This window comes from Lissotriton vulgaris, chromosome 5 (genome assembly GCF_964263255.1).
Source record: "Lissotriton vulgaris chromosome 5, aLisVul1.2, whole genome shotgun sequence".
Lineage (NCBI taxonomy): Eukaryota > Metazoa > Chordata > Amphibia > Caudata > Salamandridae > Lissotriton > Lissotriton vulgaris.
Window position 1 is genome coordinate 1,070,117,035 of NC_141693.1, and position 12,421 is coordinate 1,070,129,455.

Below are 12,421 nucleotides of genomic sequence, written 5' to 3' on the forward strand. Positions count from 1 at the left end.
ATTTGATGAAGATTGATATCGATTAGACAAGCTGGCTAGATATGTTGAAAAGGGAGGACTGTTAAAATCTAGTTTGCGACATCAACATTATCGGCGCCATCTTGTCCCATTTTGAATGCCATGGCCTCTCCGCCCACTGCCGATAGCCAGCGCGTCTCTCCCTCACTCTCCTAACCTCGCAGGCATCCCCCGTGAGCTGAGAGCACCCGCTCTCACATGTTTCGGGCCACTAACCCCTCTCTAGCGCAACTCTGCCTCGGAACCCCATCCTGTTCCCAGCTCAACACCTCCCTCCATTCCTTTCATGATCCCGTATCCTTTGATAAAACCCCTTTTCTCTGTGCCCGATTGTCCTGCTTGTTCCCAGGCCACCACCTGGCCTTGCGGATGCTGTTTATTGCCCCATACAGTAGGAAGCTCCCCCATCAAAGGATCCACAACTGATCAAAGCCCCCACCCCATGAGGTCCGATCAACCGCATGCATTCCGGGAATCGGCGGAATGCCCAGTTGCGTGACAATCATCACCTGTTGTGACCGGGGTGGGGACTTCTACTGTAAATGTGTGTGGGAACAGGCTTGAAGCGGGGATTCCGAGGATGTCTTTCCGTACATCAAAGTGTTGACAGAGATGTGTTTTATGCAATAAAGCAATAAACTTGTGTATAAGAGGCCAGGCCTCAGAGATGCGGTTAGAGCACCTCGAGAAGATACCCTGTTGTCTAAGTTGACATGTTCTGCTCCGTCGGAATAAAACTTCTGTTTCCTGCATTCCAGTCTCCAGCGCCTGCCTCTTTGTTTGCAAGATTCGAGTGGTATGAGAGGCGGTTAGCGCCGGGCAATACTGAAAAAGGTTCTGGATCGACATCAGCCCTACCTTTTTCCACAATTGGCGTCCCAAACGTGGGGCCCATCAGTGACACGTGGATCCAGTGGGAGAGGTCCTGACGACAGAGTGAACGACTGCAACGATCGGGAGAGCTCCTGTCCGATAGACCCTCGTCTGACAGCCGATCATCCGAACTTCACTGGTTCCGAACAGACCTCTCTCGAGTGATCTACAGTCCTGACTGGGAACCATCAGGAGTGCCGCGACAGTCACGGAGAATAGAGGACGATCGGGCGCTGGATTCGGAAGACAAGAAACTGTCCATGCGGTCCGGGTAAGGTCGTGTAACACGACAAATTGCGAAATGATTGTTTGATTGTTTGGAAAATACTAGTATTACTCTTTGAATTGTTGGTTCTTTTTGGAGATTCGCTGTCTGCAAACGGAGAAGAATAGATTCTCTCTTCCTTTGCAGGTAGTGAAGGGTAGGTAACGCAGACTTTTGTCCCCGTTGTAACCCGTTGTGTCTATTTATTCTCCCCATTTGATTGTTTGATTGTCCGAACATTGATTGTTCGATATTGGTTCTTTTGAGGTATTCTCTGCTTGCAAATAACGTACAATAGAAATATTCTGTCTAGTCTTTGCAAGTAGTGAAAAGATAGGTAGTGCGGACCTTTGTCCCGCGTTGTAATCTGTCATGCCTTACTTCTCCCCACTGATTGGTAGTTGGTTCAGCCCGGACCGCTTATTAGAGAGGAACCATCCAGCTCCACTGGAAGGCACCCCTAATAAGGACATGTTCATGAAGCATGGATTAATCGCCACAGCCTATAGTAAAATATGGCATAAATATACGAAAAAGGATCAGAAAAGTCAGTGGCCACTGATAGGATCCTTCGATGAAGATAAAATAAGCGCGCTAGAAACAGCCCTTTGTAACAATAAGACAACGCCCACTATGCTTGATAGTCTCGGCATGTGGCGCAAAGAAACGGAACAACGTAAAAAGAGAAACGAAATTAGATTAGAAAAAGAACTACGAAAGGCAGCCCACCTAGCTGCTAGAAAATTAGAAGAAGAAATAAAGGAGAGAGAGGAAGCCAAACGGAAGCAAGAGTCCAAAACATCGAGTCAGTGTCCTGTTAGAACACCCTCTACGCTCTATCCTGAATTACCCTCAAAGCAGTGAACCAACGATGATCTTTTATTAGGTCCTCCGATCATCTACATGCCCCTCCATATGCCCCTTCCCAATCTTTAGCACAGCACCCACTGCCCCCAAGCACAGGCGAGAGTAGTACCAGGGCCTCGGTCCCCATGGCCTCCGCGCCGGCCGAACCCCTTGTACTAGATACAGCACAAGCAACAATGTTAGATGACCCTGAGGCCCGAAATACAGATTCCACAAGAACGAGCAGGTTGAGCAAAGATGAGCGAGCAGGGATCGACAAGGTAGTAAGGACATTAGTAGAACGAAAGGAGAGTGAGGAACACATCATGGATATGTTCAACTCATATGCTGGGAGCCACAGACGGCATTTTGTTGTACGATTATGTTATCATGCCCCAAATGCGTATGAAGACCGATATCGAGACAAAGGTCCCGAGAGCCTAACGACCCTGTATAGAAAGGTCGATATCAGGGATGAGGGCGAGTGTGATGTGACGGACCTCCTTATGCGTACGCTTGAGGTTTTCCGCCACCTCACTGAACAAGGGTTGGAAGCTAAACCTACGACACCTGTAGCGACCGAACCACGAATAGAACAAGCTAGCACCATGATGCCAATAAGAGAGGCTGCCCCCTACTGGGTCCCCCCACGAGGCCAGGGAACACACGATGACGTCAACCACCAAGATGCAAGAGGGAGGGTAGTGTACAACTGGGTCTACCAACCATGGGATCGGCAAGATATTCTGACGTTCCTGAAATCTCTGCCCGATTTACCTAAAAACCCCACTGCCTTCTATACTGAACTAGGTACAGCCCTAGGTTCAACGATTATGACCCTAGCTGACATCGATTTGTTTTTCGGGTTGTGTCTGCCCGCTGATGTGTGGAAGCAAATCCGGAAAGTCGACCACCTTGAGCTGTTTGGACATACCTGGTCACAACTCAATGGCATAGATAGACAGCGAGAGCATGGAAAGTAACCTTTGAAATCCATTTTAGAACTCCCAGACAAAATTGTGCAGAAACTGAAGACCCTGACCCCAAAAAAGAAAGTGGACTGGGCGATAGTAACGGCCTGTCGCTAGAAACCCCAGGAAGATGTATCAGAATGCTTCTCCCGGTTTGAAATGGTGTTCTCCGATTACAGCGGCCAAGACATGACCACTGCAACCAAACACCATCTGTTTGTCCAGAATTATGTCAAAGGTCTGTCGCAGGAGGTCTCTCAGAAACTACAGGCCAGTGAGAGTAGTTCGGCAGCCTCCAAACCCGCGGCTATCCTCCAGATGGCCCAATATTATGAGCATCAGAAAAACGAAAACGATAGGGCGACAGAGAAAAAGAAAAAGGACTTGAAGGAAAGGGTGATGATTGCACAGTTGCAAGGGGTGACTGTAGGTGGAGAGCAGTACAAGGGGAATTACCAGAAGAATGCCCCTAGGAATCCACCCCCTAAAGACCGTACTCCGCACCCTATGTTGGACGTAAAAATATTAGCGAAGACCAGTGTGCATTCTGCAAGGAATTCGGCCACTGGAAATCCCAGTGTCCGCTTCTGTTGTAGATGAACAAGAATAGGGACCCTAAAGACGTAGCGGGTGGACCGAGAAATAAAGGACAGGGACGAGGGTCCACGAACGATACGAATAACAACAGATCAGGCAGACCGAACACATTTGACCGTCCCCGACAGAACCAGTACCAACAGTCTGACTGTGACGACGCCCACGACTTCGCATAGGACTGCCTAGGGCAAGGGAGGGATCCAGTCGAGCTCTATGTTGACCAGCAAGGTCCTTATGTCACCGCTAAGGTCCTGGGTACGAAGTCTCCATTTCTGGTAGACACTGGTGCGACATGTAGTGTGTTATCTAAACGACTGATTCCAAGGGCACCCTTGTCTGGCTCACTTGTAACATCGATAGGTTTCGATGGAACGCCCTCCACTAACCCTTTGTCCACACCGATCTCCTTTGACCTAGAAAATAACATCACTGACACAACGTTTTTGCTTTCCTCCAATACCCCTGACGCCATTATGGGACTTGACTTGCTGAAACATTTCCGAGCCACTATTAGGTGTTCGCAAGATGGAGTTTGGGTCTTTCTGTACGACAACCCGGCTCTGCTCAGACTTTGTCCTTCCCGACGCATGTTTTCCATTTCTGACGCTGACTCGTCCCTACTTGACTCTCTGCCACCGTATCTATGGGCCAAAACTGACTCGGACGTAGGATGCATGATGATCGACCCAGTGCACATAACTGTTCGACAGGACGCAATACTCCCGAAACTTCCACAATATCGGATATCGCCCGAGGGCGAGAAGGCATTGGCAAAGATTATTCAGTCCCTGATAGGCACGAGTGGTAGAGGAAGTAGTTAGCAATGTTTGAAACAGCCATATCCTACCCATCATAAAGAAGCAAGGAGAGGGAGATGAGAAAGCGTACCGCTTCATCATCGACCTACGAGAGGTCAACAAAGTAGTTGTACCTCAGTACCCCGTGGTCTCAGACATCACCACTATTTTGACCCTGATTCCTTCCACTGCCACCACCTTTACTGTCATTGATCTGAAGAACGCCTTCTTCTCTATCCCCATCCACCCAGATAGCCGATACCTCTTTGGCTTCACCCTAAAAGCCCGCTCATATAGATTCTGTCAAGCACCCCAAGGCTACACTGAAAGCCCCAGCATCTACAGTCAGGCCCTCAAGAGACAACTGGACGCAGTCCAGTTACCTGATGGAGTGGTACTGATACAGTACGTCGATGACATCCTTTTGGCGGCCGATACCACTCCACTTGCAGTCACAGCCACCATCCAACTCCTGCACTTCCTTGCGGAAAATGACCACAAGGTCTCCAAAAAGAAGCTGCAATTCTGCCAACCCCAGGACACTTACCTAGGCCACCTTTTGTCCAAAGACGGAAGGAAACTTACTCCCGACCGAATCCAAACCATTCTAGAAACCCCTGTCCCTAAAACTCGGAAACAAGTCCGTTCCCTACTAGGCCTCACTTCCTTCTGCCGACAGTGGTTGCCAAATTTCAGCCTCATTGTGAAACCAATGCTTTCTCTGCTGGCTAAAGATGTTCCCTTCCCACTCCCTTGGACCCCTGAGTGCCAATCCTCCTTCATAGAACTACAAGATGCCCTCTGCTCGGCCCCTGTCCTAGGAACCCCCGACTACATGAAGCCTTTCTCTCTCTACACTCACGAAAGGGACGGATGTGCTTTGTCTGTCTTGACCCAATCCATTGGCCAAAGCAACGCCCATGTGCTTACTTCTCTGCCACTCTTGATTCCGTAGCCAGAGCTTTGCCTGCCTGCCTTCGAGCTGTAGCTGCCGCTGCTATCTCTATCTGACAAAGTGAGGGGATCGTACTCTCGAACTCCCTCACGGTGTTAGTACCCCATGCAGTTCACACAATCCTGAACCAGACTAAGACGCAACACCTGACGAGCGCATGACTGACTGGATACGAATTGACTCTGCTTGCACCCCACATCACCCTGAAGAGATGCACCACACTGAACCCAGCGACTTTGTTACCCCTACCAGAGAACGATCCCAATGTGTCCCCTGTACATGACTGCGTGACCCTCACAGACGAACAGACTAGGAGTAGAGTTGACCTCAGAGACACAGCCTTCACAGACCCTGACGGAGAGCTATGGGTGGACAGTTCTTGCATCAAACTCCCCGATGGCACCACCTCAGCTGCTTACGCAGTTACCACAGCCCGAACTGTAGTAGAGACAGCCCGCATCACACAACGATCTGCACAGGCAGCAGAACTGATTGCCCTCACACGAACATGTATCCTGGCAGCAGGAACCACAACAAACATTTACACCAACAGTCTGTACACCTTCGGGGTGGTTCGCCATTTTGGGCTCCTTTGGAAGGAAAGGGGATTCCTGACCTCACACGGCACCCCATCTTATACGGAGATCTAGTCTCCGCCCTAACTGAAGCAGTCCTTCTTCCCAAACAACTTGCAGTAATAAAATGCCAAGCACACAAAAAGGTGACGGACATCATTGGGCAGGGGAATGCACTGGCTGACATCACTGCCCGAACCACAGCTGAGAATAGGACGACGACACGCATGTACGTGACCAGGTCACAAGCAGAGAAATGGACAGACGCTAGGGAAACTATTAGGGACATCCAAATGGCTAGCTCACAACACGAATTAACTGAATGGGCACGGGTGGGACTGAAAGACGATGAAGGCTGCTGGCGAACAAAAGACACGAACAAATGGTTGCTACCCGACTCATACCTGATCCCCATACTGACCATGGCACACTCCCATGCACACATAGGATCAACCCCCATGACCGAGCTTGTCTCCAGAGTTTGGCACAATGACAAGATCGCAGACTCCGCCAAACGTCTGGTCCAACAATGCTTGATATGTTTGCAACACAACCCTGGGAAAGGAACTGTAGTACCCCGGGGAGGGTTTGGGGTTCCCAGTCATCCGTTTGAAGTCCTGCAGATGGACTACATCCAGCTAGAAAGATGCCAAGGCCTGAAGTATGTACTTGTTGTGGTGTGCGCATTTAGCAAGTGGGTGGAAGCCTATCCAACCCGTGACAACACTGCCATGGCCACCGCAAAGGTACTACTAAAGGAATTCTATCCTCGTTACGGCCTTTGTCGAATTTTGTGGAGCGACAATGGCCCCCACTTCGTAGCCGAAGTTACCCAACTCATTTTGAAGGGGTTGGGTGTAAAAAAAAAGTTACACGCAGTCTTCCACCCCCAATCTGCTGGACTAGTTGAACGACATAACGCCACCTTGAAACTCAAGTTAGCTAAAATAGTGGCTACCACAGGACTGAAATGGCCAGACGCTCTCCCACTGGCATTGCTATCAATGCGTTCCACCCCCACCAAACACCACTTGACACCCTACGAGGTTGTTTTTGGCCGGCCCATGAGCATCTGGTCTGCACCAAAACCGACATCCATTCATGACGTCCCGGACGTCCTAATGTCTGATTACTTGTACCAGTTGACTAAAACACTGTCTGTTATCCACCAAAAGGTGCTGCATGCCATTCCCGATGCTTCCAGGGGCCCCGGACACAACCTGCAACCCGGGGATTTCGTGCTAATCCGGAACTTCCAGCGTGCAAAGAGTCTGGATTGGAACCCCGGTGGACGGGCCCCTGGCAAGTCCTGATCACCACCCGAACAGCACTTCGAGTGGAAGGCAAACGCCATTGGGTGCATGCACACCACACTAAGAAAATCTCCCCGACTCTGACGACGACCGAAAACGTGACCACCCCTTGAAGAGCTCCTGAACAAAGACCGGCCATCCTTGAACTGTTATCCTGATACAGAGACACTCGAACTGGCAAAATATCCCGACCCCACTGTGCCATCCAGAGAAGGGTATAACCTGCGACGAAGGGAGGGAGCTTCGGCTAAGCAGACCACTGACTAAGTCGTAATTCTCAGAGCGATGGCCTAACACTACAAAGGCTGTCAGGAGGGAAAGCTAGATGAAGTTTGTTGTTCTGCCCGATACCGAGCTCTCTCGGAGATGATGGTAGCGCCCGGTAAGAAGATGATGGAAGCAACCGGACCTCTGAAGATTCGCTACAGAAATCCAAAGACTGACAAAATCCACAGTTCAAAGAATATTGCACTTTTTATCGCCCTTCTCCTTTGCCTCCTCCTCATGACCACCCTCTGGATTGTGGAAGAGAGCGCACCAGCTCGTGAGACATTCCTGACCACTGCACAGCCTACCACAATGAAGGAACATTATCTGATTTCTCTTTCACCCCAACTCCGAGAAAGACGAAAGGAGTTTTGGAACAACTCCTTCGTGCAACTGCTGCACCAGCACAATCTTGCTACCAATGCCACCAACTGCTGGATCTGTGGGTTGCTACCCCACGCCACTGGACATTCTATACCCTTCATCCCTTCACCCTTCTCAATTCACGGCTCCTGCCTTGCTTGGCTGATCCTCTTGCAAGAAAGCTATAGAGATAATGCCACCTCCAGCAGAACTATGACACATTTCTTTCATGAGGTTTGGCAGAACAAAACGAAGAGAACTGCTGCACACTTCTGCCCACAGACCTCCAACGACTCTATCCACATGGACATCCCTGTCAAAGAACGGATTGAAATGCAGGTGTTTAACAATCCGACCAGACCCACCTTTTCCTACCTCCGGAAATGAACAGCTGCCTCCCTGACTGTGGCTCTATCCGTCATCAACGTCACAGGCCTTATGTGCATCGAAGGGCTTGGGACACAGCTGGTAGGCCGCATCATCAGAACTTTGGACTCCATTGATCCACCCTCTTTTGTCTCCTCTCCGAACATGTACTTTGTTTGTGGTATAAAGGCTTACACCTGGCTCCCCAAAGGCTGGGGCGGCACCTGTTACATTGCCTTCATCCTTCCTCCGACCTATGTGGCTCCAGCGAACCACCACAGACAAAAACGAGCCAAGGACATTGAACAAGCCGACTCCACCGGAGCACAGTTCCTCGATGCAATGAAGGGACTTGTTCCACTCTGGGGCCCGATGGCGAACAGCCGTGCCATCCGACATTTGGCCCAGGCAGTTGAAACAACGATGAACATTACAGCTGGCATCCTCACGAACAATACAGCCGAGCTTCAAGCGGTCCGCCTGGTGGCTCTCCAGAACCGCCTATTTCTAGATGTGGTTCTAGCGGATCGTGGAGGAGCATGCCGTATCATTGGATCCAGCTGCTGCACCTATATACCGGACAATTCACCCTCAGTGTACAAAGCCATCGAACATCTCCACAGACTTTCCTCAGAGGTTCACCAGGAACAAGAAGAATGGTCGCTTGGTGGATGGTTCTGGAGTACTGTAAAGAACTGGGGATGGAGGTTATTTACAATTATTCTGATACCTGTTGTTGTGATCTGTGGGTTCTGCCTAGGAATCCAATGCCTGCCACCTCTGTGTTCACTATGTGCAAACTGTATCTGCCCCAAGACTCTGGACTTTGAAAAAGAACGCATGAGAGCATTGTACGATGTCGAGGTTAGGAATTTGATGAAGATTGATATCGATTAGACAAGCTGGCTAGATATGTTGAAAAGGGAGGACTGTTAAAATCTAGTTTGCGACATCAACATTATCGGCGCCATCTTGTCCCATTTTGAATGCCATGGCCTCTCCGCCCACTGCCGATAGCCAGCGCGTCTCTCCCTCACTCTCCTAACCTCGCAGGCATCCCCCGTGAGCTGAGAGCACCCGCTCTCACATGCTTCGGGCCACTAACCCCTCTCTAGCGCAACCCTGCCTCGGAACCCCATCCTGTTCCCAGCTCAACACCTCCCTCCATTCCTTTCATGATCCTGTATCCTTTGATAAAACCCCTTTTCTCTGTGCCCGATTGTCCTGCTTGTTCCCAGGACACCACCTGGCCTTGCGGATGCTGTTTATTGCCCCCATACAGTAGGAAGCTCCCCCATCAAAGGCTCCACAGCTGATCAAAGCCCCCACCCCATGAGATCCGATCAACGGCATGCATTCCGGGAATTGGCTGAATGCCCAGCAGCGTGACAATCATCACCTGTTGTGACCGGGGTCGGGACTTCTACTGTAAATGTGTGTGGGAACGGGCTTGAAGCGGGGATTCCGAGGATGTCTTTCCGTACATCAAAGTGTTGACAGAGATGTGTTTTATGCAATAAAGCAATAAACTTGTGTATAAGAGGCCAGGCCTCAGAGATGCGGTTAGAGCACCTCGAGAAGATACCCTGTTGTCTGAGTTGACGTGTTCTGCTCCGTCTGAATAAAACTTCTGTTTCCTGCCTTCCAGTCTCCAGCGCCTGCTTCTTTGTTTGAAAGATTCGAGTGGTATAAGAGGCGGTTAGCGCCGGGCAATACTGAAAAAGGTTCTCGATCGACATCAGCCCTACCTTTTTCCACAGCGTCTGCTGTGCAAGCAGAAAGAGCGCCCCTCTCCCCAGGCAGCTTGTGTCAGCCGTAATAGACACTAGATGTTCCAACCAGGAGCCTCCCAGTTCGTAAGGTACTTAACTTAGGGCCAGAAGTTCTACTGAAATGCCAAGCAGTCTCTACAATTCTCCACCCAGCTGGTGAAGAGCCAGGTAATTTACTCCCAACCAGTCGCTGGATAGCACCTACTAGGACTCCTCACCTTCAGAGGTCAACCAGCACAATATTAGTACTCACTGCGCCCTGCGGTGATGACAAAGAGTCCAATGTATATCCAGGTTTCGGTCGCCACCAGGACTAGGGGCCTGATCGAAACCAGGTCGGGCAGTTCCACAAAGGCACTCCGGAGCAAACAAACAATTGCAAATAGTTATATCGTCAGATCAATGAATCAAGTTTGCTGTTTGCGGAGTAACGTCTGGCGTTCCATGGACATCTGGGAGTCGGGCAATCCATAGATGTTTTAATCATCGCTGGGCAGCTCGCATGGGCTTGCATCTAGGGCGGCCTCTGTGCTCGGGGAGCCACTGAGCTCCACCACCATTCGCAGGGCATCTTGCTGTTCACTTTGAATAAGTTCCCCAGGCGGACCTATCTCAGTCACTGTCCGTGACCCACGTTTCGGCGACAACCTGTTCCTGCGACGGCGTCGGGCCCTTTGAAGAGCGGCAAATATGAATTCACCGATGTTGGTCGGGATTTTGCAGCCATTCCACCGTCTAACCATGCCTTGGCCTCCTCCGGATTGGCAAAGAAGTGCGTTTTATCTCGTGCCACCACCCGCAATCTGGCGGGGAAAAGGAGGGAGTACTTGAGGTACTGCTGGCGTAGTCATTGCTTGACTGCTAGGAAGGAGTGCCTCTGGCGCTGAACATGGATCGTGTAGTCTGGGAAGAACATTATCTTGGCATTTTCAATGCGAACTTCCCAGAGTTGTCTGGTTTCTCTCAAGATGGAGTCACGTTCACGATAATTCAGTATTCTGAGGAGCATTGGTCGAGGATTAGACCCCGTCGGGAGCGGCCTTGTTGGTACACAATGTGCCCGCTCTACGACAAAGTGTGGCGACAACGCGCCGGCCGGAAGCAGGTTTTTCAGCCAGTCTTCCATATGTGTTGCGGGCTCCTTCCCTTCCCATCGTTCCGGCACACCAACGACTCGCACGTTGTTACGCCGTGCCCGCCCTTCCTTATCCTCGGCTCGATCCTCCAAGAATTCAACTCTGTTAAGGAGGTCCTGCACCTGCTTATCAGTCTGAGTGACCCTGGGCACGAGATCCGCAACGGTGTCCTCCAAGGCAGTGGTACGGTCAGACAATTTCTTATGGTCGGCGCGTTGGTGCGTGAGATCGATATCAAAACTATCTATCTTGGTCTCCAGGGAGGTACAGGTGAGTTGTACAGATTCCTTCAGCCTTTCCATAGCTGCCAGCATTGTGTCAAGCTTAGCCGCTGTTTGGTCTAGGTCAGCTGGTTTTGTAGACTTTTCCATCCTCCCCTTCGTTTGCGTGCCCCCAGTTCCAGTCCTCGCCCTGGTGCCCCCAGCCATGAGCGGCGCGGCTGGTAATATGATGGTGCATAGTGTATCCGTGGCCAACTGTCTGCAGAGCCCTGTGCGGCACCAGAGTCGACGAGAGAGGGCGGGCACGGAGGCGTGAGGGCCCCAGGTGAACGACCCCGCCAGGCGAGTCAGGTATACCGTGCCCCGGCGGTCCGCCACGGGAATGTGGTACGCCGACCAAGGGGACAGTCAGCGTCCCTGTCCAGAGGCAGCCGGCACCCCACCCAGCTCCGGGCGTCGGCCTCCTGCTGCGCCACCACCAGCGCCTCCGGGGAGTAGTGGTCAGTGTCCCAGGGTGGCCGCGGTATGTGTGGCCGATAGTGCTAATGCACGGGTATCGCGTGAATAGCGTCCCCTCTACTCTTCCGCCCGGGCAACACCAACCTCATGTGGCTCTCCGCAGCTGTCACAGCGCACCGCGCCGTCCGGGTACCTCAGTTGGGAGCACCACGCTTCATATCAGGGGGGCCTTCGGTATAGGCATCAGCAGGGTAAGCGGCTCGATGTCAGCGTGTCTCCGAGTTGCGATGACAGACGCCCTCGCTGAGGACACCCGTTTACCAGGCCGCGTCTTGGGGCCTTGTGGGTAGTGGCAAGCCTCGGCCTCTCGTTGGTGGGCTCGCCGGGCAGGTATCAGCGGAGCGGCAGTGGCAACGCGGCACTTAGAATCCTCGGTGCGGCCAGAAATATTCATTCGGTCCCAAAATTCACAGAGCTGTAGTCGATAGCTCACTGCAGCATCGCCTTGATTTCTGGCTGGCTGCAGATAATTTTGGTGGATTTGTGGCCTGGGGAAGGGGAGCTCGGATCAGAGCTCTCCCTCAGTACGTCTGTCGCCAATGCGTGTTTAGCCACGCCCCCGTCATG